We start from the raw sequence: 25,154 nt of genomic DNA, 5'->3' as shown, positions 1-25,154 counted from the left end.
AATACATTCGGCACCGTTAGTGCGCGTAATCGACACCGTTAGTGTGCGAAATTCCAACCACTTTTTTTCGTATCGACTTGAATTTAATAATTCATAATTTTAAGTTCATTGTTTTTAGGTAATTCTTTTTTTGTTTTACAAACAGTAATATATAAATAGAAAGTGCATATTTTAAAAAATACCTGTACAATGCTCGACAATTTACCGTTCACACTCAAATTTAAAGTACAATTCACTTTTAATACTTTCTCTTATTTTAAAAATTTATAATTATTAAATTGATATATGCAACAAGTATGAAAAATACTCTGTCCCTTAATGTAATGAAATTATACTTTTACATTACCTTTGTTTCCAGTGCTATCCTTGAATTTATTGTAATATTAATTCTGTTATTTTGTTCGCCAATAAATACCAGCTATCCGGCTCGAAGGACCAAAATGTTCCGTACTAAAGGAACCCGCTAAGAAAAGGAAGAAACCCCTGAATATGTTGCAGCTATCGAACTCTTCAATTTCTCCTTTTCACAACACAATTTTTCACAAATTAATGGATCTGCAGTATTTATTTTTTTTGTCGAACAAGTCATACATAAAACTCTTAGTTTTCATTTTATCTTAGTGCAAAATTTAAATATCACTCAATAAGGAACACATTATTTCATTTGTTCATTTTAGTTAATTTATTTACAATTAGGTCAATATTCACTATTACGAATTATTGTCTATTGTCTGTACATATTATTGTAAATGTATGAAACAACACTTTTTTATCTAAATAAAATTTATATTTATAAAACAAATCATTACTTTTTAACAAATTTCGAATTTATATTATTTTATAATTGAATACAATTTAACAAATACTAATGTTTCAAGAAATTAGAATTTAATACTTTAAATAAAATTGAATTTAAGTTAAACTTTAGTAAAATATATTATGATGATACTCGATGGTTGACTACTCGTTTTCGAATGAATTCTGGAAAAAGCCGTCCTTGCTTCTTATAATGTTTAAAATAGTATTACCTTCTTGCCTCCAAATCTTGCTATCATCGCACCTTTTCTTGTTAATTTTCTATTGCAATACTCTTTTTACCTTAATTCATAATGCTATAATACATATGTATGTATGTATACAATCGAATGCTACATTGACAATTAGTGCGTTACCTATTTATATACTTTACATGATCATATGTTAAATATTATTATATACCTTTCGTTTTTAACAGCATAACTTTCTGTTATGTTATTACGCATGACCTTTTAGTTCTGCCAATCTGTTATTATTATCATAACAGAGAATTAATACAAAACTATTTTTATCCAAATTCACAAATTGTGCCGTTCACAATAGATTTTGATTTGTAGATGGAATCTACATGTAATAATTTTGCGTTGACATAGTGACCCAATTATTTTGACAATTAGTAAACAAAATAAACTTTCGAAGCAGATGGATAAATTTGGTAAGTACAATATTTTATTTTTAAATTCTAATGCCATGGTTATTTATTACATCTTTCTTTTTGCAGAAATCAAAGATGACTAATTGATTAATGTTTTAAAGCAGAGATGGTTTGCTAAGCAGCAAGTGGATACCACATCGCAGGTAACTTGATTTCCAATTCCATTTTTGCATTGTATGTGTACTCATGCGTATTATTTATTTTTCAGGTTAATATTGCATTAAAATATAGGTATGAAAATATCAATACAGATCCGAGGATTAAATAGACTTTTGTTGTTGTTCAAATATGTATTCCATAATTTTAATTTTGTAAAGGTATATTTCTTTGTGTTTTTTTTTATCTCATTTTAGGTGCAGGTGAAGCCGAAACACCCAATGGAAAAAGCAGACGAATCATAATCAAAATACAATAAATATAAAGCGAAATTCTTTGCTGACAATTTAGAAAATTTTTCAACCAAATGAAATAAAAGTTTGGTAAACGATGAAATTTTTATTGAATGAAAACACTATAGCTCTACTGACACAAAAAGAAATTTTTATGAAATCACTAAACTTGAATAAAACCCCAGGTTTTAATCCCAATACTGCTGAGATAAAAACATAATTGTCGAGAATTGCTTTAACATTTTTGAAAAAAATTATGAAGGTTAAGAAGGTTGATGCCGATAATAGAAAATAAGAAATTGATTCCAAACCATTAGTTTGGTCTTCGACAATATAAGAATAATAATAAATAAGAAAGGCAAATATATTCGACATCTCTGGACGTGGCACAGGCGTTCGATAAAGTTTGGTCCGACGGTTTATTATTTAAACTAAATAAATTAACACCATTGCAATTCATGCAGTTACTTGAATCATATTTATGTGACAAACTTTTTCGAACCAAGCAGGACGGGGAGTATTCCATGCTCAGGGAAATTAAGGCTGATAAGCCTCAAGGCTGTATTCTGAATCCTATATTGTACGGGCTTTACACAAGGGGTGCCGGTGATACAGCAATGGGAATAGCATCTAATGTAATCGTAGTCCAACCGCAACTTTTTTCCATTCACCAGGTAAATAACAGAGTTTTAGGCATAAGTTTACAATCAATGTTACGAAATCTAAACCTAAATTTGAAAGTGGTTTAATATATCCATTCGCAATACCGTCATGACCAGAAGCCTTGCGCTCGCTCAAACGTCGGAAGATTCCCATAATACCTCAAGTTTATATACAATAACTGTTGTCAGGACGAAATTCCATCTACTTTCAGACACCAATTTTTTTTTTGGTATTATCACCCAAACACATTATGGTTTTTCACAAAAGAATCAGCAAACAAATCAGTATTTTGTTTAGATGTTATATGTATATCTTTACAACTTTATACTTATGTATGATATAGACGTACTCTTCCTTTTTATTAAACAGACAGCATTCCAAAAATGCCTAGAACCCTTATCGAGTTTTGATAATCGATCATTCAATATTAATTCAAATTAATTTTAGCCCTTAGAGTCTTTGCTAGATAATTGTAACAGATAAATGTAAAACGACAAAACATAAAGATATATGTAAATTTACAGCAATTTACCTGGTAATTGAGACATAAATGACTCAAGAAACTGAATCGCGGCCTCGGATAACGGTAGATGACATGGTAAGCCAAGTAACAATTTCCAAGAGTAATACCCTAAAAAATTGACCAAAACTCTCCTAAAACTCTAATACCACACCCCAATACTCTCATAATTTTATTTTCTTTTTTTGTTTTTATGCAACTCTAGTTCTTATAATAAGACTTAGCACTTGTAGTGTTAAAAATTCTGCTACTCTCAGCAAAACTATGTACTTTCAGCCAGCCGTAAAAAATTTTAATTCTCATAAAGTATTTTTTATAAGATGTCAATTCTTATAGAATTTTGTTCTTAAAAGAATTTCTTTATAAGTCTAGTTGTTAGGCACGGCCATTTTAGTATTGTCCTTATCTAAATTTCAACCCTGAATGAGACAGAATTCTTTTTTGGAAAGAAGTCCGAAAAATATTTATTGTATAGAAATTATTAAATTAAAGTTAATGAAATGCAAACTTATAGTTTCATTTGAATATAATATGTTAAAGCTTTAGTTGGAATTTATGCACATTTTTTGCTTAACAATTCTTAAATTTTAAAATTTATATGAAAAAAAAAGAAAAAAAGGTATTATAGAGTTAAAAATATGTATAAAATTTTTTTAAATTTTAATTACATTTTGTTGACGTTGCTTTTTTTCGAAGTTTTCAACTTTTATCAATAAAATTTTAATGCCAGCAACTTTTTGATTTATAATCATGGCAAAAAAATTATTTTCATTTCCCATATTTATAATTTTATGATATTAAGTTTTTGAATACAAATATTTAATTAAAATAATTATTAAAAGCGGAACAGATATATTTGTTATAAAGTTCGATGTAAGGCCGATATATTTATTCTACAAGTAATGTCTTTATATCTAACAAGTTCCAATACTCAATTTTTTTTTACGAAATATTACGAATTTTTGGCTTCGTTGCTGGATTTTTCTTTAAATGCCACTGATCGTGTCATATGTTTTATTATTTTTTTCTTTTTTTAAGTAAAAAAGAGTTTAATATTTTAAAAAATCTCAGGATAATATACACATTTTTTAAGAAGCTTCCCATTTAAATTTAATTGCACGAAAAAGAAAGAAAGGTAGGAGGAAAGAAAAAATGATAAAAAATTTTAAATTTATATTTCAGTATGGTTTCAAATGTTAATGAGGAAGGATGTATGATTTTTCATGCACATTTTGTATTTCCCAATAAGGTAAGTTGAGTAATGTCGGCTAACAAAAATGTTAGTAAAAGTAATATAGGTTGACACATTTCAACAATTTGAATTATCTCATTTCGGTTATTTATATGTTACTTATAAAATTGTTTCAAATAATAATAAATTAAAAATAAATATGTATGTACCTACTTCCAATAAGTTTTTTTTTAAATAATTATTTTAAAACTATTTCAAACATGTTATATTGAGTGCTTCAAAAATTTTGAGTTCTCTTTTTTCATATTTTATTAGCAGGTAAACAAGAGCAATCTATTTATAAAATGTTCCTGCATGTGTATGTATGGCCTATCTTAATTCTAAACGGAAAGAATATTACATAAAGAACAAAAATTTTAAAATACCTGTTATTTTAGAGTCGGAATTTTTGAGTCATTTGGTAAAATACCATTTATTTCAAAAATAAAAAAATATTCAAATCCGGTCATAAAAATATATGATTGTTTTTTCCAAACATTTTAAATTTTAACAAAAATAAAAAATAAAAATATTAAAAAAGTTTTTAATATTTTTCCAAATAAAAATAGAAGTAAAATTTTGAAGTTTATATAAAATTTGTATTTAACAAATAATATTTGATTGTATTTTAGATATTATTTCCTAATTCCCTCTTCAAATTTTTTCTTTACTATGTATTTGTATCAATATTTAAGAATTATCTTTCATTAATTATATTTTCAACTTGACACCACAGTTACTCCCCATATCTTGAGTTAACTTACCCTATGAGAAAAAAAAAGCTGTTCACTTAAAAATAATGAAATGCTTTCAGTAACATATAAAATGTTGAAGGCGAAGGATGTGCTTGTTGTTTTTCCGCCTTTTTTTATAATTTTAAAATAATTATCAATGAAAATATTAATTTTTTTTTTTGATTTTTCAAATATATTTTCTAAATTTTACCTGCTTTATAATAAGGATAAATTTATTTTAATATTTCTTCTCAAAAAATTACCACTTCGATTCAAAAAAACCCATATAAAATAAGGTCGTGCTTTCAAGTTTCTCTCTGAGCATTAGGACTTGTTAGATATAAAGACATTACTACAAGTATTGCTTTCTCTTTCTAACACTATTATAAATGGCTTGTGAGAGTTTTCGTATACCAAAACTCGTATGAGAGTTATATGCTTTAACAACTCTTTTAATGGGAGCCTAACTTTAATTACAAGAATTAATAACTCTAGTAATTGCGCTTTTTTGTTTTTATAAAGATCTCATTAGGGTCTTTTCGTGTTCTACAAGACTGCAATCATAAGAGTAATGTTCTTAAAGAATTCTTATTATGTATGGAAGAAAACTAGAAATTGGAATATAGATTGTAGATTGTAGATTCTAAGGGAACCGAGTGGGACAGGAACATCCCCCCAAGCCACCGCAACCATTTTTGACTTATTGTAGCCATCCTACTCTCCCGTCTATAATATCCCCGTCCCAATCACAAAGCCGGAGATATCCCTAAGGGAGTTGGACAATAGTTCCCGAACACTTAGGGACCCATGTCCAAGACAATTGCGGCGCCGAACAGCCAGTGCCGGACAGTCGCAGAGAATGTGCACGGCGGTCTCATCGCCACCCGCCAGTGATGGCCGCATTCCGCCGCGAGTAGGCAGGCAAGCCTGGCCCCCACGGCGGAAGAAGGCAGACCGCAGAAAGGCAGCCCCAGATCCCCTCCGCGCCAACTCATCGGCAACTTCGTTGCCCCCATGGCCACTATGGCCCGGCACCCAAATGAGCATCACTTTGTTCTCCGATGCCAATTCCATAAGTGCAGCAAGGCAGCTCCAGACCAGCTTGAATGTAACCTGACCTGAACGGAGCGCCAGCAGTGCAGCCCTGCTGTCCGAGAACACATAGATGGTGCGGTTTTTATACCCCCTTTCCAAATTGATTCTCAGACAGATCTCTATTGCATGTATTTCGGCCTGGAACACTGTGCAATACGGGTCAAGGGTTGCATATACACGCGTGTCCGGGCGGACACCGTATAACCCACACCCGACTCCGTTTTGGACCCGTCCGCATACCACACGCTCGAACCCGACCTAAGTACCGGACCACCCCGATCCCACGTCCATCGATCGGGAAACAGAACCCTGTACCTGTGGTCGAAGTTGTACCGCGGCAGACAGGTATCCGACATGGTTATTCTTAGAATCGGAGTCTCTGCGAGTTCTGTCTGCCAACTTTAGCCCTGCCCCGTCCTCGCCAGAGAGAAGCCGAGCTTCCTTCAATATATGGAGGTGCAGTGGCGGCAATCCGATCATCACCTCCAATGCAGCGGTGGGAGCCGTCCGCATCGCCCCGGTCACTCCCAGGCAGGCCAGCCTCTGTAGCTTTTCCAGCTTTACTCAACGCCTTTGCACCATCTTTCCACAACACGTAAATTCTGCTGTAGAAGATCAGAAATAGTGCCCTCAAATTTTCCCCGCACGACGAAGGCCACATCGTCAGCGTATCCCCAGACACGCGCCCCGGAGCCCCTGAGAGCAGAGATTAGATCATCCACTACAATGGACCATCCACTGCGGACATCCTTTTGCAGCGGAGATGAAGAGTATATCGTCAGCTATGGTGGACTTAATAATCCTATGCTGTAGCATCCGATTAACCCATCTGCTAGTCGTCGCATCAATCCCTCGTTTGTGCAACGACTCACAGATGACATGATATGGGGTGTTGTCAAAAGCTCCCTCTATATCAAGGAAGCAGCCAACTGCCACCTCCAGCACTTCCAGCGAGTTTTCAAGGACCCCCACCAGACTCTGCAGAGCGAGTACAGTAGACCTTCCCGACTGATAGGCGTACTGAGATTCATGCAAGGGATTGCTTCCCAGTGCACCGTCCCGTATAAATCTATCAATCACTTTTTCCATTGCTTTCAATAGAAAAGAAGTAAGGCTGATTGGGCGGAAAGACCTTGGGTGATTGCTTGGTCGCTTACCCACCTTCGGAATATACGTCACTTTAGCCACCCTCCATGCCTGAGGGATGTAACCCCACGCATAGCTGGCACGAAAAATTTCCAACAGTGCTCTGGCGATATGTTGGAAACCCCTCTGCAAAAATGCAGGGTATATCCCGTCATCACCTGGAGATTTGAAGGGCCTGGAAGAGAAAACAGCCCAGTCATCCCTCCTGGGCCAGGATGCCCTCGGTTCGATGACTGCATTTGAGTGATTCCGAAGAATCTCCGAGTCAGGAAAGTGCGTTGACGCCATATGCTCCAACGTCTGCTTTCCGTTCTCAGTCATGGAGCCATCAGGACGTTCCATTAGTCCCAACCCGCTAGCATACTTTTTGGAAAGCACCCTGTGAAGACGCACACTGCTGGGGAGTTCATCAATGCCCTTGCAGAACGCCCTCTACGAGATTCTCTTCGCTTTCCTAATTTTTTTATTGAATTTTGTGAGTGAGTGCTTATACTCTTCCCACGAACCTGACACCTTGGCCTTATTAAATAGCTTTCTGCTCTTTAGTCTAAGCCTTGAAAGCTCTTCTTTCCACCACGGGCACTTCCTATTGCTCCGCCTCGGCTTAGCACAGCAGCTCCCGTGATAGGCATTATCCATCACCGTTTTGACAGAAGCAGGAACGAATCCAATCCCATCCATGAGTTTGGAATTGACCATCCATCCAATCCCATCAGGAACGTTTCGAATTGACTCCAATCTGTGGATTGGGGCACCCGATAAACTTCTTCTGCTAGGCCCCCGGAGACCATGATATGAAACCTAATGTGCCTATGATCGGACATGGATGTCTCATTTGAGACATGCCATCCACCAACCCTACTGCCGATAAATTCAGTGCAAAGGGTGATGTCAAGGACCTCTTTCCTAATTGCATTTATGAATGTCGGCCTATTGCCCTCATTCATAATCATTAATTTATTGCTATATATAAATTCAAGTAGGCACTCACCTCTTTTGTTTATATTGCTGCTTCCCCAGACGGTGTGGGCATTGGCATCACTTCCTATTATAAGTTGGAAGTTCGTCCTTCCACAAAAGTCCACTAGATCCTTCAGTTGCTCGTCCGGGTGGGCACAGTCCCCCGGGAGGTAGGATGAGCACACAATGAACTCTGTCCAGCCCCCGCAGGACTTCACCTTCACCAATGCAGCTACTTGATCCTTAGAACAGTAATCTGGAATGGGAAAATACGTTAGCCTTTTAATAAACAAAATGCAAGCCCTAGGCCTGCCCCCAGTTGTATTATCATACAATAGCTCACCTGTTAGGCCCTTAACCTGATCCTTCACTATGTAAGGCTCTTGGATAAGGGCGATATCGAGGTGATCCTTCATAAATCTATGAGCTAGAACATCAGTAGATGCCCTAGCATGCTGTAGATTTATTTGGATGCACCTCACAGCTATATTATTTCCTCCGGCTCTTGTCTATGGGCTTTGGCCCTTTAGACAAAGGCTTTACATGAGCCTTACCTCCCATTGCCGCCTTTTTACACATCTTGGTGGGCGCCTGCCCTGCCACAGCCTCTTTTGCCGTCCCAGGTGCCCCGCTAGCCCCTCCAACAGCAAGTACCGAAGCAGTTCCGGGCTTCCCAATGGGCTTGATTCCTTTTGGTTTCCCCGGGACGCTTGTATTTGGTGTGCTGGTCGATGGTCCTTCCGTTTCCCTTGCCGCCATTTTCGGAGCGACTTCAGACTTTCCAATGAGTTTTGGCTCTTTTATTTGGCCTGAAGTGCTCGTCGATGTCGCGGTGGGCACTGGTTTTTTATTTTGTCCTGCCCTGCCGCCAGCACCTTGAGAGGATTTTCTTCCTTTAACCCGAACGGTAACACGGAAGAAATTCAGGAAAAGTCGGAACTCCGCTTTCCGTAGATCATCCAATCCGGAATGATCCACGGAAAAGGTGATGGAGCAGCCCCCGTCCTTTTCCTTATCCATCCTCGGCACCCTCCAGGAACTTATCTTGAGGCTGGGATTTTGCTTCCCTATCCTACTTAGAAATTTGTCCCTGACGAGACTGACGGTTGTCTCGTCCTTTGGTACGTAGGTGACACAGACATGCTGTTTGGGCATGTCGTCGCTATCCAGTACCACGACATCGCAACCGTCCCAAGGCTTTATCTTCCTGCAGGCACTGGTTATCCACTCCCTGGTGTTTTGATTGTTGCATGTTACGGATATCCATCCGTCCCTTTGCAACGCTGCAGTGAATTGTGGATGAGAGTCCACAACTCTATCCATTTTATCCATGATGGCTACTTTGATTTTCCCCATCTGGACTTCGGATAGCCTTTGCTCTGGATACAGTCTATGAGTGATGGCCACCTTGACCTGTGCTACTGCATCCCGATAAGAAGTCATTTTCGGGTTTTGTTGAGGAATGTTCCCAGGGACCTTTTCCTCAACATTGCCCTTCATCGACCTCCTCTTTGAGGGCCCTGCATCAGGGGTGTTGCTTTCCGACCTTTCCCTCTTTTGGGGATGGTCGGCCACAACAACCGATCCGCAGGCCTTCAGCTTTTCCAGCCTTTCCTTCTCATATCTGCGAGATACACCGCTTGGATGCACCAGAGAAATATTGTTTTTTTCCCCTGATGTCCAACCTTTTCAGTTCCTCCCCAGTTTTTTGGATAATAGGTCCAAGAGGATCCTGATTATCCGTCTCCATCGGAGGCGCCGCCTTTTCCTCTACTGGCGTGAGAAGGAGTTCCTCCTCTGCGTCAGTCAAGAGAAGCTCTGGTTCCGAAGACCCTTGAGCACTAAGTGGTTGTATGTTGTCCTTAGTATTGTTGTTGTTGTTGTAATTGTCACTGTTGTTATTGTTGTTGTTGTTTTCCATTCCTGGTCCCACGAATAGCGCGGGAAAGTGAAGTCACCCATGGCAGAGCCCGGCGTACCATGGGAAGGCTCGTTTAAACTGAGTCCGCATACTAACGACTAAGCTCCCCCTTAGCCACGCAGTCATCGGCATATGCTGTTCCACCTTGACTTGGGACGCCTGTCGTCAGCTGACGTATAGATATAGGGCTGAAACTCACAAAGCAAGAGGCTCTCCGCGAGACATGACCACGGCACGAACGTAACTTTGATCGTTTCAATCACCCCTTTATCCTCCGCTATTACCGGGGCCCACCACTAGGAGGTGACAGTGCGGTTTTGGGCCCCAAATTGGAATGTAAAAACTATAACGGAAATTTCAAAATTAAACTGAAAGAAACGGAAATTTCCAGATTAACTAAAATGAAGCGATATGGGAACGGAATTTTGGGATTGCCAATTTCATTTGGTATTTTATAAAAAATTTTTTTACTGAATTCAAAATTGTCATCACAATTAATCATGAAATGCTAATTTTGATCACTAAAAGTTGATAAAAGTTAATATTTTGTACATGCAAATATTAACAAGGAAGAAATTTAATTTATTGAAAAAAAATTATAAATGTGTTGACATTCAATTAGTTTTTCAAAAACTCAAATAGTTAGCCAAGACCAGGGAACGGATTTTTAGGTTTTTACCTATTTTTAGTAGTATTTGTTAGGTCATATTTACCAACACACAAATGCGTTTCATAAAATTTCCTTTTATTTGGCATCGATTACGAATTACCTTTTTTAACCTTTTTCGGGGTTAAACATTTTTTTTAACCTTGTTTAATATTATTTGCATTTTTTTTTAACTTTTTTGCCATTTTCCAGCTTCTTTGCTAAATACAATTTAAAATTAAGTCAAAATAATGTCAAATTCTACCATGAATTTACTAATACAACATCATTACACTAATAATTTACACTAATAATTTTAACTTAATGGAAATTTCTTCATGCAGCTGCAGAACAGATGGATGTGTTCAGCAGATTTGTATGTTTTAAACAGTGGATTGCATGTAGCAACTCAATGTAAACAAATATTTAGTAATCATGTGGATTACAGTATAAAGCAATGTAGAGAACATTTCGTCGGCAATTTCTTCATGCATCTGTAGCTCAGTTGGTAGGGCGTCCGCCTAGAAAGTGGTAGGTCACTGGTTCGAGTCCAGTTCGAGGAGAAAAATTTTTCATTTTTCTGTCTTTAACTCGTTTCTTTGATTACGTCATCCATCTGTTCTGCAGTTGCATGTAGAAGTTTCCATTAAGTTAAAATGTCAAATTCCTTAATTTCCCTCTGATTTTTCTTTCCACTGAATGTCACAATTCATTTAAGAAATATGTTAGACAGTTTAATTTAAAAACTTCTTGTTGCTTGGTTTGAAGTTAATTAATTTATTTATTAGAAATCTGACCTATTTATACATAAATTATACTATCTACTTATAATTAATTATTTCCCGCAGAATAGACTAGTAAGCAATTTTTTGAATTTATAAAATTAATAATATTCCCATGTCAATTTACGTATCATATTGGTTTCAAATTTACTTAAAGTAAAATTAACAAACAGAATATATCGTCGGTTAAAAAGCAGAAAGCATTAAGTCAGGAAACTGTGTTTTGAGTAAATTCAATTTGAAAAAATCGTAAAATTGTAAAACTAATGAATTAGTGCAATGGGATTGGTCTCTTTAATTTCTTGATTTATAAACTATATTCTGGATTTGCATGATTTTTTGCCACAACAAAGACTATATTATTCTGATTTAATTCATCTATAAAGCGCCTTGTCTGTCACATATATTGTGCCATTATGTAGCCATTCTGGGCCTGACCACCAAAATTTGTTTTCAATAATTTGTTTTTCCTCTTGACGCCAAGTCAGTGGGATTTTCAGTCGTATTAACATAATTTCAAATAATCTTCCTTGGTGATAGTTGAATGATTTGGAAATGAAGGTTTTCCACTTTCTTAGGTTTTTCTGGAGCCAGAAGGTACTACTTGGGAATCGGTCCATACATACAGTACTACAACCGCAACCTTATTAAGCAATTTTATTAGTAATTCTGCTTCTTTTAGTTCTAGTCGCGGATTTTAAAATTTTTGTGAAGACGATGCTAACTTTTTTTAGGCAGTGACTAATATTGATTTATAACCACCTTGATGCAGTCGTGGGTATACTATTCGAGCATATGCCCTACCTGAAGCGTAACAGCACCCATGAAGTTTAAGTGGTTTGGTTGAAATGTAGAAAAACCACCTTTAAACTTTTACATGATCTATAAATTGCAATTGGTTGCGAAAATCGGTATATTTATCATGTAGACATGTAGATGGTAATAGCTCATCCCAAGAATTATTTTTGTTCCATATGTCTTACAGAATCATTTTGGCGGTTAATGCAACTGGTGCTACCCACCCAAGTGGATTGAAAATTCTGGAAATTTCGGAGAGTACAACTCTTTTTGTGATATATTTTTGTTTGTTCGGACGTTCAATTATTATTCTAAATTCGTCTTCTTTTGGATACCGTCGTATTCCTAATATTTTACGCGACTCAGTTTGTGTACTTCCCAATTATCACATTTTTCCGGCATTGTATTGTTTATGAGTTGTAGATTGTTGCCTGCTCGATTGTGAAATCTAAAGCCAGCGCTTTTTAGGATGTTTACTAGTTGTATTTTGCCTTGTACCGCTTGTTCAACTGTATCGCTACCTGACATCACATCATCTACATACATATCGGCTTGTAAGATTTTTGCTCCCACTGGAAACGTATTTTGTTTCATTGCTAAATATGGAGCTGCAGCTGTTCCGTAGGTAACTATGTTTAACGTACACACTTGAATCGGATCATTTGGTGAATATCTCAAGACAATTTTTGGCATATTCCTGTCTTCGTCATTGATTAGGATCTGGTGATACATTTTCTCAATGTCTGCCGTGTAAACACACTTGCATTTTCTCCATAGAGTTATTTCAGAAGTTAAATTTTGTTGAAGTTTAGGGCCTGTCCTCATGACATCATTGATACTTATGTTGTTTTTCGACTTGCTGGATCCATCAAATACATCACGAAGTTTCATGGTTGCGCTTTCTTCTTTTATAACTGCATGATGTGGTAAAAAGTATAATTCATCTTGGTTGCCCATTTCACATTTTTTCGTATCGCCTATTTTCTCATATTCTCACATAAATGCTTTGTAACTTTCGGCAAGTTTTTGGTTTCTTGCGAAGTGTTTTTAGCACGTTTTAGTTTCATTCTGTCCATCCGTTCGTCCGTCCGTCCGTTTGTCCGTGTGTCTGTTTACAAAACTTCTACACCCTTAAAGATAGAAAGCTGAAATTTAATACTTGCATAGACCTTTACTAGAAACTTATTTCCGTAGAACAAAATTTTTAACTATCTCCCCCTCTCTAGAAGTTATACCTCCCCCAAAACCCTAAAAATACCATTTTTTAACTACTTAGTGCAGTGAAACCATAAGCATTTTTGAAATTTTGCAAACGCAGAAAGGCAGTGGCTTGCTTCCCCTACTGCAGCATACTATAGTTAAACTTTAGAAAAACAAAATGGCCGTTCAAATTTACCATTATCTAAAGTCCGTTTTATTCAAATTTGTGATGTCGTTTTTCTTCTAGACCTCAGCCTGTAGAACCCTGAAATTTTAGAAGCTTTTAGACACCAATAAATGCTTCATTTCGTTTGAAGAAAATTTTTTTCCATCTCCACCCCCTCTCAAGTTATCGCCTCCTGAAATTTGTAAAATTTGAATTTTTGACACCTTATATTTCCGAAACCGCAAGCTTTTTCAAATTTCTATAAACGCAAAAAGCTAACGGTGAATTCCATGATAAAAAAAAATGATTATTTTTCTTTACTCACACAATTAACCCTTAAAATTGAGCATTATGTTAACCCCTTTTTATGTTAATTTTTGCTCCATTTCAAAGACTGCATAAATCGTTCATTCTAAATATATGCAATCTTAGAAATATTTTCGTCTGTGAATGGAAATAATTTTAATAGTGTGGTGGATATACATAGACTGTTTTTAAAAGCAGTATTTTCACTTGTTGAAGGGAAAAGTGCTACAATACAAACTTTATTCCATATTAATTAGGCGTGCGATTGCTTTCTTTTTACTGTCGTTATTAAGCAATGCGGCTTTATAGTCTTCTCTTCAATATATCTCACTTCGTTACTACGATGAGTAGTTGCTTTACAAAATGCTTCATTTTTTCATCTTCTTTCGCCATATCATTCATATTAAGCTGTTTTTAAGGGTTTTAACTGCTTCAGGACCAGCTGCAATTCATCCAAAGACTGTTTGCTGAGCTATTGGATAGTATGATTGTCTTTTTATTTTTCCACTAAGCAATATTTCACCAATGATATTTGACCTTAATATAAGATCAATTTTTGGTTATTTTTCAAATTTAGGGTCGGCTAATTCTACGTTCTTAAGGTGCTCCCATTTGTCTTAAAATTGAAGGTACGCTGCGCTATAAGGAGATACTATAAGGGTACTTTTATAAATATTCCGGGTGCTTTCGACAGCACCAATTTTGGAGTGGTTATTGGCCCGAGCACTGACATGCTAATAAGTAGAAAGACCGAAGTCGTAATTGGTACTGACTCCTTAATGGTCCCGGCCACTAGAGGCCGCCCACAGGGTGGGGTTCTTTCCCACTTTTGTGGCTTCTGGTTATAGACCAGCTACTTCTGATATTGGAGCGATCAGGATTCGGATCTATCGGGGTTTGTCACTGGCCATGAGCACTTTAACGTATATTTACAAAAAATTGGCAAATCGGATAAGGAGTGATCTAGATTCAGCGATCGGGGCGCGGAGGACTTACCCACTCTAAATGCAGGTTTCCCGGGGCCTTGAACTTTTATTCTCATGAATCGTTTTACATGACGGACCTGTTAAAATTTATCGGCAGCCTGAATCTTGAGTTCTAATTATTTGGTACTGATATATGTTCGAGGTACTGATTAAATTCATCCCATACATAACACAACATAACATAGCATAACATTCAGTAACTTCTTTCTAGCCTTTGTTATAAAAGTTGAGGCCATCCATATAATAAAAATTTTTAGTTTTTTCTAATCTGCTCTCCATAAATCCAGGGATGCTGTATCATCGCTATGCCCAGAAGTTGATTGGTAAACACCTGTACAAAGATAACCGAGGCTACAATGGCAGGGTGGAGGTTACACCCCAGGCCACCTTAGTTCCTTCCTCTCTACCCATCTAGGGTCTTTCGCTGATCTTCCCCTACTCCAAGGACTGCTTCCTCTCAAGATGGCTCTTTAAGACTAAAGATGGTTTGTTCCGGCTCATCAGATAGCTCCGTTGCCAATCTTGAAGAACAGCGTTTTCTTTCGACTGTACCGTACGCATCAAACAAGCTCATCAATCGCTTGTGGCTCTTCCTATTTTTGCATTCGTGACCTGAGTTTTTTCCGACCCTATAACTTCCGGTCCACTGCCATCAGTCCTGGAATTTTCCCGAAACTATACTCCAGAACGTGACCCTACTTTTCAGTGGCATCTGCTGATGCATCATCAATGCCAAATTTCGGTACCTGGCTCTCTCCGTTTTCCTTCTGTCATCTCCAATATTTGCAGAAAACTCCTTCCATGGGCTCAATGTTCAACCTCTATTCAACGGGTGCCTGCCTCCGATTTGAAGCGAATTCCCTCAAACTGGATGACCTCGTCCCATCCATTGGCTAACTCGTCGATGATAGTCTCCTACAACGTGGATAACTCCTGCTGTGTCAGTATTACCAAAAGTAGTCCCCCGCCAACAACCTTTAAGACTTTGACCCCTGCAGTATGACTGAAACCCGGTGTAACTGTGTTGGATTTCTCCTTTTACCGGCTTCTTCGGATGTTTTCCCCTATTTCAAAAAGAGTAGAAACCACCTTATGCCAGCATTATTGAGACCTTTCTTCTTCGACTCATCCAGACCTCTTGGATTCGCTAACAGCGTTAAGTAGAGTTACTTCTTTTCTCTCCTTTTCTTATCCTGACCATGCCGTTCTCTCTATTCGTATGCTTCGCGGCCCCGAATTTTCTTAAAGTTAGAATTGTCGATGTATGTCTGTTGCCAAAAACACACTTGCGGAAGGATTTTTATGTGCTACGTTATTAATGCTATGGGAAACTCATCCCGGTAATCATTCAAGAGTTAGTGTTAATATAGAGAAAAGTGTTTTGGGTAATATTGAATTTACTAAGTAGAACTTAATTATTGGTACAGTATATTGTCCACCAAGATGTAACATAAAGAAAAAAATATTTAAGTATCCTCTGGTTCTGGATTGGGGTTGATTATAAGGACAAACTTGTGAATTACGGTTCTGAAATGACCTCAACTAGGAGAAGGTAATTAAGGAAAGGTATTCGGGAGTTGGGATGTTCATATCATTCTACTAGGAGTTCGACCAATTGTCCTACTGATGCTAACGAAGCCGCAGATCTTATTGACCTCTTAATATCTAAAAGAATTTCATAAAATTTTTGAGTTCGAAAGATGACTTTAATTTAAAATCCCATATGTGTGCTGTAACATACTAAACCATTGCGAAAAAGTTACTAACAAACAGAACAAACCAACAGATTGGGTAGGCTTTAAACATGGTGTTATTTGACATATAAATCTTAAAGCTGAATTACAGATCACAGATCAACTAGACTCTGAAGTAGAAAGTTTTATTAAATTGAAACCGCCTTGAAAAATACAAAATTATCTTAATTCAAACTTGTATCAAATAATTATCCGAAAGCTATAATTGATTAATTAGTACAAGAAAGAAAGGCCTGACGAAAACGGAAAGAGTCACGTCCTGCAGACGATAGAGTAGAGACTGCCAATAAACCTTTTCAAACATTCAAAAGAAAAATATAAATCATACGAAAATTATATAAAGAGCTTATCGGCAACTTAAGGAACAAATTATTAGTTGTGGAGAGCAACGAAGAGTGCTAAGAAACCTATAAAGTAAACCCTTAATGAAAAAAACAGGTGAATCATGTGCGAAAAGCAATAAAGAAACAGGTGCATTATTTCATAATCACTTGGACAGAATTTTTTTACCAAATGAGCTATGTTCTAATGTTAGTTTAATAGACAATTTTGCGATGGATTAAAGCACTATGGCTTTATTTACACGAAACGAAATTTCTCAAGCAATAAAGTCACGTAAATCGAATAAGACCCCAGGTTTTGACCTAATTTCTGCTAAGGTTATAGGAGAATTGTCGGGAAAAGTATTGACATTTTTAAAAGAAGTGATGAATGCAGCAGCAAACCTGAAGCATCTTCCTATTGCTTAGAAAGCAACGGAAGTTATTACAGCTAAAATCAGATCAGATAACAATTTCTCTGTTACCAATTATTTCAAAACTTTTTGAAAAAATCTGATGTGGTCAGCACATAACCGAACGCAATGTGTATTGTCTAGTTAAGTGAAAGTGTTACGAAGTATTATAAAAATGTCTGTTAAATACTTCTTTCCAATTTTTAGGACATTAGTTAAGCTTTTATTTAACATACCTAAAAAAATGTAAATATGACTCTTAGTAGAATTTCGCTTTGGGCGACCCGAATTCCCTGAAATGCTCGCCAGTTAGTTTCGGTAACAACCAGAACTCAAATATCAAATTTCGAGAAATTCCATCAATTCGTTCCGTAGATATGGTGAAAAAAGTAAAATCGGCCCGCCGATCAGTTTTCGAGCCCTGATCTTCTTTATATGTTCATTGTTTTAATACGAAGAATTTAAATATCAATCCGTGCCATGGTCGAAATAAACTTACATATGAAATTTCATCAAAATCGGTTCACCCGAACTTGAGATACACGCGTGCACACACAGACCGACAGGTTGCTAAAAATAGTTTACTTACACTTTCCTAGTATGGAGAAGCGCATTCCCATCGAAAACTCGATATGCAAAATTTGTTGCCATAACATAACCTGCCTATTGTATACACACTACGGTCGGTAGAAATGGTTAACCGAGCTGACGTAGATAATAGAAAATAAATCAATTCCAAAATATCATGTTGACAATATTTCTAGACGTGACTCAGGCCTTTGACAAGATTTGCATGACAGTTTATTATATAAAAAGCTTTTAGCTTTCTTGGTGTATAGACGTATATTTTTTAATCGCTCTAATAAAATATTTTATTTTAATAAAATATCAAATAAAGTATTTTATCTTAACTTAAAATATATGAGATTCAACCAAAATTTATTTATATATTACATCTAAAAAATGACAAGACCATGTAAGGTATGTAATAAGAATATTAACGCAAAATCTAAGGCGATAAGATGCAAATTTTGCCTAAGAGTGTTTCACACAAGATGTGCACCGGTTTCGGTTGATGTCTATGAATTAGTAGAATCTGGGAATGTTGACTAGAAATGCTCTACGAGTCCTTCACAGCTAAATCAATCTATTGCTGTGGTTGATGATGAGGAATAAAATGCAAATAATTTGATTAATTTACATTAGGCCTAGTTGTGTCTGAAATACGAACTTCACAGATTTTTTTATCCACTAAAATTGATGAAATATTACAAGAAAATAAGGCTATTAAAAAAGAAAATCATTTTTTGAATAATAAAATGTGTGATATGGAAGGTTATGTAAAAACACTAGAGGAGAGAGTAAATAGCATGGAAATGGTGCTGGATGAGCCATTTCAGAAGGAAAGAAAGGATAATATCCTTATTTCTGGCCTGCCACCGAATTTAAACAATGCAACTTTACGAAAAAGGAAAATTTGCTTATCATTAGTTTATCATTATTTTAATGATTATTTTAATGATTATCAATTTTCAAATAATGATTATCAATTTTCATATAAATTTTAAAATTTTAAAAAAAGAAAAAGCTATGTATGTGAAGTTCAAATTTAAATTAATTTTGCACTTTAAAGCATTTTGTGGTTATACAGCTATTACTAAGCATATATTGATTTATTTCACTACAAAACTACAATTTCATACTACACAACAACAATTTTTTTATCAATTAAATTTATTGCTTGCTATTTCACATTTATTTTTTAGATTTACTTTTTACCTTTTTAAAAAATGTAATGTTGTTATGCTTAATTTTTATGTATTATTTTCTTTTTACTATTTTTTAAAATTCAATTTAAATTTAATAATTTTTTTTAGGGGAATGATTTTAATTATTATTCTTGCTATAGTATTAAAATTTTGTTCATCACCACTCACATGTAATACCGGTACTAAGATCAGGCTTACTCTTTCATTAATACTTTTATTGAAACATAATCATATAACTATTGCAGGTAGTATTAATGAATTCTCGTGCATTCATTCTGGTTTACATTTGTTTCTTTCTATTTCACTTTCTAATTTTTTTTCTTATCTTATTCTTTTTATTATTTTATTTTTTCTTTTTTGTCTTTTTCTCCTTTATATTTTTAAGTTAATTCGATGCATGATTCTAGTAATGTAGATATGTCTGAATATGCGAATGTTGTGCATTTTACAGGGATGGACAACCTTTCGTCGTTTACAAATAACACAGGAAAATTGAATATTATCTATATTAATATGCAAAGTTTGAGAAATAAATTATATCTTTTGGAATCTATGATTAGCTCTTACATTATTTTAACGGAAATTTGGATAATTGAAAGTGAAAATTCGTTTTTTAATTTATCTGGGTATAAACCATACTTTTCGAATAGACAGAAACCTTATGGTGGAGTCGCTATTTATGTTGATGAACGTATCGGGTCCGAATTTATCTATAAGGAGGAATTTAATAAAACTAATTTTCTCATAGTAAATTTAACAGACAATAGGATAAATATTATTGGAATATATAGCTCCCAACAAACTTTAATCCCTGATTTCATTAGTAAACTTGATAGTATAACTATGACCTTTAAAAATTCAATTATTGTCGGAGATATAAATATAAATTTGTTAGAGGCTTCTAGTCAATGCGTTAGACAGTATACGAATATGTTGGTTAGCAACGGATTTATTATATACAACAATTTAACCACAACTTATGCTACTAGAATAACCACTGAAACGAGAACTATAATCGACCATTTCATTAGCGATTTAACGACTTATAGATACAACTTTGTAATTGCGGAAACGTCCTTGTCTGATCATGAGATGTTTTTTATTAATGTCGATCTTAAACCAATCGTTAGGGTGAAAACAATTCGCAAAATTATTTTAGATTACCCGAGTATAGAGATGGACAACTTTTGGACTAATATGGATCATTATTTAGAGTTTGACGATTTCGTATCGGATTTGCAGCAGGTTATTATAAACAACACGAAAACCGTTTTTATTACGGAAACAAGAAAAAAGAAAAGCTGGATGACTAAGGAAATTTTGGATAAAATGGGGGTTCAGAATTCTTATTATAAATATTCTAAAAAATATAAAGGGAATAGTAGGATTCTTGAACTCTATAAACACATGAGGGCTGAAGTTAACAAATTAATTACCCAAGCAAAAAAAACCATTTTTCGAGGGACGTGAGCAGTATAGCTAACTCGAAAAATCTGTGTGATTTTTATAATAAAATAATATATAATAGCGATACTTACAAATGTAACGAAACAATTAGTGCCTTAGAGATTGATGGTGAGGTTTTTTCTGCTAAGTGTGATATTGCTTCTAAATTAAATTCATATTTTACTAATGTTACGAGCAATTTAGGTACTTCTTCTCGGCCAATAGATTTTACGTATATTAATCGAAATAGACGTACTATTTACAATAGACTTAAAGCCGTCTGCTGCTACGGGTTATGATAACATATCAGCTAAGTTTATTAAAAGGTTCTCGACCCGCATTACTCCTATTTTAGTTAAGTTTATAAACGATTCTTTCGAAAGATCTATATTTCCACAGTCTCTCAAGATAGCAACCGTGACACCAATTCATAAGGGCGGAAGCTTGACGGACCCCTCCAACCACCGCCCAACATCTGTTTTGACAGCGTTGTCAAAAATATTTGAAAAAGTCATAAAGAATCGCATGGATGAATTTCTAACAAACAACAATATTTTACATGAACATCAGTACGGTTTCGAAACAAACTCAAACACGACTGCGGCATGCTTAAATTTAAGTAATTTTATAGCTTAAATTTAAGTAATTAAGTATGGATGATGGTAAATTCGTTGCTGTTCTATCACTGGATCTACAAAAGGCATTCGACTGCGTTGATCACGAGATTTTACTCTCCAAATTGATAAATCTGAACTTCTCTCCGCAGGAGGTTAATTTTTTCAGAACATATTTGAGTGGTAGATTGCAAAAAGTCAAAATAGGATTTTCTTTAAGTGGTTTGTTGCCCATATCTAAAGGTGTCCCGCAGGGTTCAATTCTGGGGTCTGATTTGTTCAAAATTTACATTGAAGACATTTCACGATTGGATCTCGATTCAATTATATGCGGATGATACAGTCTTGAAATATGCTGCTTCGAATGAAAGTTCTCTTAGAAATTTCGTTGAGGGGGACCTTATTAAAGTAGAGGAGTGGATTACACATCATAGACTATGTTTAAATGTTAGTAAAACAAAAATATTACTTTTGGGCAATAAAACCTATAGTTCCTTAGATTTTTCCCTTGATTATTAATAGATAAATAGATTAGACTTAGGATTATTAATAGATAAAAGATTGAAATGGGTGGATCACATTTCCCATATTTCTAGGAAAATTTCGATGTATCTTTTCGTTCTTAGAAGAATTCGGAAATATATTTCAGCTAACGCTTTATATTCCATCTATTCTGCTTTTATATTATCGCATATTATTTACTTAAATCCTATATGGAGTGGAGCTAGCATGCAAGCATTACATCAACTGGATATCTTACACAAGAAGGCAATTAAAATCATCCATTTCTATTCTAGCTTGTATCCAACAAGTTTGCTATATACTGAAAAATATATTAGTTTTGATAATATCTGCAAACTCGAACTCTATTTAACGGCATTTAAGATAATAAATAATAAAATAAAACATAATTTTATTCTCAATAGGGGTATAGATATTCATAACCACAATACCCGAAATAAATCAAATTTTTATTTATCTTTATTCAGGACAAATCAACAAAAAAATAATTGTCTTTTTAAGTGCTTGAAATTATATAATGAACTTCCCATCAAGCTTAAACAAATTGATTTAATTAGTATATTTAAAAATAAAATGAAAAGATATATATTGTGTCAGAATATACCATAAGGCAGTATGATGTGCAATGTTCATTGTTATAGTTGTTTTAACATTTTCTCTTTTTTTTTTTGTTTTTGTTTTTATACAAAAATTTGCTTGTTATTATTGTGCCAAAATTTTTTTTTTGTATCCTTTTTTTCATTTTATTTTTTTTTTTAATTCAATATAATATTTTTGGAGATGAAATATATTTTAAAATTATATGTATAAATTTTATTTTGTATACCTAATACACCAATATAAATAATTTAATCATTAAAAGATCACACCGCTTATGCTACGATCAAATAATGTTTTATATCAACTTTTAAAATTGTATTATATTTTTACTATGTATTTACAAATAAAGAAAAAAAAAAAAAACTTAAGAAATTTATGCTCTTACGGACCGTGGAGTTACCTGAATCATATTTGTTTGACAGACTTTTTCGGATTAACCCGAACGAGTTTACTTAGCAATTAGAAAAAGTTTCCGTAGGGAACGTAACTATTGCTTCATTTATCCACATATAGCAATGTTTGCAGCAGGAATTACATCCCGATATTAATCAACGGAAAATAGAATTAATTAATGAAAGTAAATCTGTATATGTAAATTATATAACAAATATTTAATAGATCTACCACAATGAAATTTGAATAGTACGCGAGTGTCAATACAAAACACCAAATAAAAGAGCTTATATAGACATATGGTATACAACTAAGGGATCGTAAGGCGTTCAATATGTTTTAATGACTGCAATTACCCTTAGTCAGTGACCAAATTAAACGTCAAATAAAACTGTCATAGAAACTTAAATAGTAAAAAAAAATAATAGCAGGATAAAAATGGCGGGATATAAGGGCTTATCAGCAACTAAAAATACAAATTATTCTTTGGGGAAAGCAAGTTATAAAAAGAAACCCCTATTGAAAAAAGCAGACGAATGATAAGCAAAAGACAATAATATAAAGCGAAATTCTTTGCTGACAATTTAGAAAAATTTTTCAACCAAATGAAATGAAAATTTTTATTGGATGAAAACACTATAGCTCTACTGACACAAAAAGAAATTTTTATGAAATCACTAAACTTGAATAAAAAACCCAGGTTTTAATCCCAATACTGCTGAAATAAGAACATAATTGTCGAGAATTGCATTAACATTTTTGAAAAAAATTATGAAGGCAGCAATAAACATAAGATATGTTACCATCAATGATACCAATCAAAACTTTTTGAAAAACTACTGTTAAGAAGGTTGATGTCCATAATAGAAAATAAGAAATTGATTCCAAACCATTAGTTTGGTCTTCGACAATATAAGAATAATAATAAATAAGAAAGGCAAATATATTCGACAACATTTCTGAACGTAGCACAGGCGTTCGATAAAGTTTGGTCCGACGGTTTATTATTTAAGCTAAAGAAATTAACACCTTTGCAATTCATGCAATTACTTGAATCATATTTATGTGACAAACTTTTTCGAACCAAGCAGGACGGGGAGTATTCCATGCTCAGGGAAATTAAGGCTGGTGTGCCTCAAGGCTGTATTCTGAATCCTATATTATACGGGCTTTACACAACGGGTTCGACAGATTTAAAGGATATAACTGTGGCCACGTTTGCCAGTGATACAACAATGGCGGTAGCATCTAATGTGATCGTAGTCCAACCGCCACCTTTTTCCATTCACCAGATAAATAACAGAGTTTTAGGCATGGATTTACAATTAATGTTGCTAAAACTAAACCTGAATTTGAAAGTGGTTTAATATATCCATTCGCAATACCGTCACGACCAGAAGCCTTGCGCTCGCTCAAACGTCGGAAAATTTCCCGTAATACCTCAAGTTTATATACAATAACTGTTGTCAGGACGAAATTCCACTTACTTTCAGAAACCAATTTTTTTTTGTATTATCACCCAAACACATTATGTTTTTTCACAAAAGAATCAGCAAACAAATCAGTATTTTGTTTAGATGTTATATATCTTTACAACTTTATACTTGGGTATGATATAGACGTACTCTTCCTTTTTATTAAACAGACAGCATTCCAAAAATACCTAGAACCCTTATCGAGTTTTGATAATCGATCGTTAAATATTAATTCAAATTAATTTTAGCCCTTAGAGTCTTTGCTAGATAATTGTAACAGATAAATGTAAAACGACAAAACATAAAGACATATGTAAATTTACAGCAATTTACCTGGTAATTGAGACATAAATGACCCAAGAAACTGAAGCGCGGCCTCGGATAACGATAGATGACATGGTAACCCAAGTAACAATTTCCAAGAATAATAACTACACCACCATCTCATACTCTCATACCACACTCCAATGCTTTCATAATTTTATTTTCTTTTTTTGTTTATAATAAGACTTAGCACTTGTAGTGTTAAAAATTCTGCTACTCTCATAGTAAAACTACTTTCAGCCAGCCGTAAAAAATTTTAATTCTCATAAAGTATTTTTTATAAGATGTCAACTCTTATAGAATTTTGTTCTTAAAAGAATTTCTTTATAAGTCTAGTTGTTAGACACGACCATTTTAGTATTGTCATTTTTCCTTATCTAAATTTTAACCCTAATGAGACTGAGAATTCTCTTTTTTGGAAAGAAGTCCGAAAAATATTTATAGAAATTATTAAATTAAAGTTAATGAAATGCAAAATTATAGTTTTATTTGAATATAATAAAGCTTTAG

General features: G+C 34.5%; 1 long non-coding RNA gene across 2 annotated transcripts in view; it reads left to right on the top strand.

The window, feature by feature from the left end:
* The first annotated feature begins 1,407 nt into the window (after positions 1-1,407).
* The window catches only part of LOC129616000 (uncharacterized), a 32,703-nt gene continuing 8,956 nt past the window's right edge, over positions 1,408-25,154 (top strand). Inside the window, exons 1-3 of one of the 2 annotated variants that reach the window (XR_008697507.1) lie at positions 1,408-1,471; positions 1,538-2,534; positions 4,226-4,448. This is a non-coding gene — a long non-coding RNA (uncharacterized LOC129616000). Of the gene's footprint in view, positions 1,472-1,537; positions 2,535-4,225; positions 4,449-25,154 lie in introns of those variants that run through there. The other variant, XR_008697508.1, reaches the window with a different exon arrangement.

This window comes from Condylostylus longicornis, unplaced genomic scaffold (genome assembly GCF_029603195.1).
Source record: "Condylostylus longicornis isolate FDR11 unplaced genomic scaffold, ASM2960319v2 ptg000157l, whole genome shotgun sequence".
Lineage (NCBI taxonomy): Eukaryota > Metazoa > Arthropoda > Insecta > Diptera > Dolichopodidae > Condylostylus > Condylostylus longicornis.
The sequence above is the reverse complement of the archived record's forward strand: the minus strand, read 5'-3'. Positions and strand labels throughout refer to the sequence as shown.